This window comes from Mandrillus leucophaeus, unplaced genomic scaffold, assembly GCF_000951045.1.
Source record: "Mandrillus leucophaeus isolate KB7577 unplaced genomic scaffold, Mleu.le_1.0 Scaffold252, whole genome shotgun sequence".
Taxonomy (NCBI): Eukaryota; Metazoa; Chordata; class Mammalia; order Primates; family Cercopithecidae; genus Mandrillus; species Mandrillus leucophaeus.
Window position 1 is genome coordinate 2,228,030 of NW_012102610.1, and position 3,524 is coordinate 2,231,553.

At 45.2% G+C, this 3,524-nt stretch overlaps 1 pseudogene across 1 annotated transcript in view; it reads left to right on the plus strand.

Annotated features, from left to right (window-relative positions):
* LOC105542213 overlaps positions 1 to 532 on the plus strand; it is a 131,600-nt pseudogene extending 131,068 nt beyond the window's left edge. The window contains exons 6-7 of the transcript XR_001006434.1: positions 7 to 284; positions 339 to 532. The product of XR_001006434.1 is annotated as a tetra-peptide repeat homeobox protein 1-like (transcript). The remainder of the gene's footprint in view (positions 1 to 6; positions 285 to 338) is intronic.
* Positions 533 to 3,524: the final 2,992 nt, after the last annotated feature.

Consider the following 3,524-nt stretch of genomic DNA (forward strand, 5'->3'; position numbering starts at 1 on the left):
CCGCAGAGCTCGCACTGTGCCCCCTTTCCCTGAAGCCGCGGCCTCTGCCCCCAGTCAGCCTGGCCCCTTGGGAATTCTCCCAGTGGTGGAACTCATGATCTTCAGCCTCCACCAGGCCTGAAGTATCTTTGGGTGCAGAGCCCAGGAGGGCGTTTGGCTGCCCTGGGTCTAGCCCCTGGCCCAATCCCAGCCCCATTCCAGGCCCACTCAAAAGCCAAGGCCCAATCCCAGGTCCAGGCTCCATCCTAGCCCCTGGCCCAATTCCAAGTCAGGCTTACTCCCAGGCCCAGCCCCAGCTCCAGCTCCAACTCCAATTTTAGGCCCAGGCCCAGGCCCAGGCCCAGGCTTAGTCCTAGCCCAATCCCAGGTCCTGGCCCAATCCCAAACTTACGATCACTCCCAGACTCAGCCCTACTCTCCTTGTTACCTCAGAGCCCTTATGGCTCCAATTTCTTGCCAGACACAGTCATTCCCTGACTTCGCAGAGCTCCTCCCACCCCTGGACCAGTTCGAGGGATCCTTGGTCTCCACCACAACATCTCAGTACCAAGATGGGAATGGCTCTACGGACAAAAAGACTCGGGCCCCAGGTGATTAATGAATTTATAGGCGGCCTGTGTCTGCAAAGTCCTGTGGATCCCAGTGGATCTGGAGTGGCTGGTTGGTCTACACCACTGGTGAATGCACCACCATTTACTCACCCTGACACTGGTGGGCATTTGCTGTCTTCACTGTATGACCATCACGACTGGCTCTGCTATGAATGCACCTGCCTCTCATTTGAGTTCAGCCTGAGCATTTCGCAGCTGGGATTGGAGTTGCTGCTCATGGAGGTGTTTGGCATTAGTGGATGCTGCTTAAGAGCTTTTTACAAAGCTCTTTCCAGAGCTTCTCCCAGCACTTCTGATAGTCAGCATTCTTCCTGACACAGGATTGTGAGACTTTTTAATGTTTGTGGATCCAATGGCTTATGGCTTCCCTGATAACTGAGAGGTTGAGAAGTTCTCAGATGTTAATTGAACCTTAGAAATCTTCATAATGTGTCCATTTGTTTACCCATTTTTCTTCATTTATTTGAATGCATTTTTATATTCTCTTGATAATTAAAGTGCTACAAACATTGCAAAGTAATGATTTTCTATCACTAATGAACTCTGCCTTCCAGCTTCTCTCTTGCATTTCAAGGGTACTCCTATTCAGCCTACTCTGTGCATGTATGTAAGCATGTCAGGGCCGAGGTAGACTTTATGACCTCTGAGATCCTTACTAACTTGATTCTGATGGAAGAGAAAGATAATTAGTTTAAAGTAATATTAAATTTCATAGGAAAAATATTTTTTGGATTTGTAATATTTGCTTTAAGAACATTTATTGAGATATATATGCAGGAAAGTCTACCTCACTGTTTTTACAGTCTCTGTAAACACAGGGCACATCTCTGTAAACAGCATCCACATCAACAAACAGAACATCACCAGCTCTCCAGCAGCCTCACCACCCCAGATGGACTGTTTGCTTTTCATCTGGCATAATCAACAATCTTCTTTCAGTGTTCTGAATAAATACAGGACAGGAAATGTCCAGAAACATAATCGAAGAGCAATTTAGTATTTTCAACTTCAAATTCCTGTCTATTTTCTTTCATTGATGAGCCTAGAAAACTTAGAAACATTTGGATATCTTTTAGTTTGCTTCCCTAAAATCTGAACAAACATGATTAAGTATTTGATTATTCAATAAATATTTTGACCAACTACACATCGTGCCAGACACTGTCATAAATGCCTAGATTACACAGACAGATAAGAACACCACTGGTGAATGCACCACCATTTGCTCACCCTGCCACTGGTGGGCATACTGGTACCTGACTTCAAGAATGACCAAGGGGATAAATCACAGCTCAGGGGGATACATGCAGTAGTGGAGGGACATACGAGCGGGATAGGCAACGTCACTGTTCTCAAAGAGCTCGCAGTTCAGTGGCCATAGAACCAGTGAGAGGAAAGATTGAAGATAATGAATCCTAGCAACAGAAGACAGCACTGACAGCCTCCATAGAGGCTTGGTCTTCTGAGGTAGAGTGGCTGGGTGTGGAAAAAAGGGAGAAAGGATGATGGTCTATAGTATAATAGTAATGTTAGTCGTTTCTTAAGACAAAGCTGAACTAGTTTCAGCAATTTCTGTGTTCAATAAATGTGTTCCCTGTAGGTTAAATGCAATGGTGTACGAAGTCTCAACATTAAATGCATAGTAATTACTATTAATAAATGCTCATGTTTCCCCAGTCACCTGGCTCCTTGATCTGCTTCTCTGTCCACAACTTTACTTTGGCCAGGAACACCTGAAAAACCTTTGTAGTTTCTCCTTTGCAACCTTGCACAGCACATTGTACATGCGTGTTAAGTGGGATCACTAAGCCTTTTTTTTTTTTTCCTTTTTTTCTGAGACGGAGTCTCGCTCAGCCGCGCAGGCTGGAGTGCAGTGGCACGATCTCGGCTCACTGCAAGCTCCGCCTCCCGGGTTCACGCCATTCTCCTGCCTCAGCCTCCCAAGTAGCTGGGACTACAGGCGCCCGCTGCCACGCCCAGCTAACTTTTTGCATTTTTAGTAGAGACGGGGTTTCATCGTGTTAGCCAGGATGGTCTCGATCTCCTGACTTCGTGATCCACCCACCTCAGCCTCTCAAAGTGCTGGGATTACAGGCGTGAGCCATCGCGCCCGGCCCACTAAGCCTTTTGATAAGCCAAAGCAGAATTCAAATCTAGCAGAAATGAGACCTTACTTACATATTCCAGTGTCTTACTGCTAGTCTGATTTCAGAGGCAGCATAGTGATAAGAGCACGGACCCTGGAACTAGCCTGCTCAAGTTCAAATTCCAGCTGCTCCACTTCTGGCTGCATGACCTTGGGTAAGTTCCAGAAACTGTTGGTGTCTCAGTTCCTTTGTTTCTTGAAGAAAATCTTCAGCCGAATTAAATTTAAAGGGGTTTAATTGAGCAATGAACAATTCACCAATTGAGCAGCCCCCAGAATCACAGCAGATTCAGAGAGATTCCAGGGATGCCTCGTGGTCAGAACAAATTTATAGACAAAAAAGGACAGGAATTGGAAGTCAGAAACGGCAGGATTTGGTTACAGCTCAGCATTTGTCTTATTTGAACACAGTCTGAACATTCAGTAGTCTATGAGTGGTTGAAGTATGCCCCCGGGATTGGCCAACACTCTGCTATTGTTATGGGTGCATACTATTAAGTTAGGTTTTCAATTTTGTCTATTAAGCTAGGCTACAGTTCATCCACAAGGACTCAAATATAGATGTACAGAGTCCTTCTCAGGCCGTATTTAATTTGCTTTAACAATTCCCCCCTTTTTGTCATTTTCTCAATTTTGAGAGGTTGACCAAAACCTCAGTCATTGATGTTACTATTACTGTTGTAAATGTACTTATATGATTTTGAAACCTACTGGGAAACAGAATCGTGTGTTTTGCAAGGAGAGAATAAGGACTGAGTAGAGAGTAC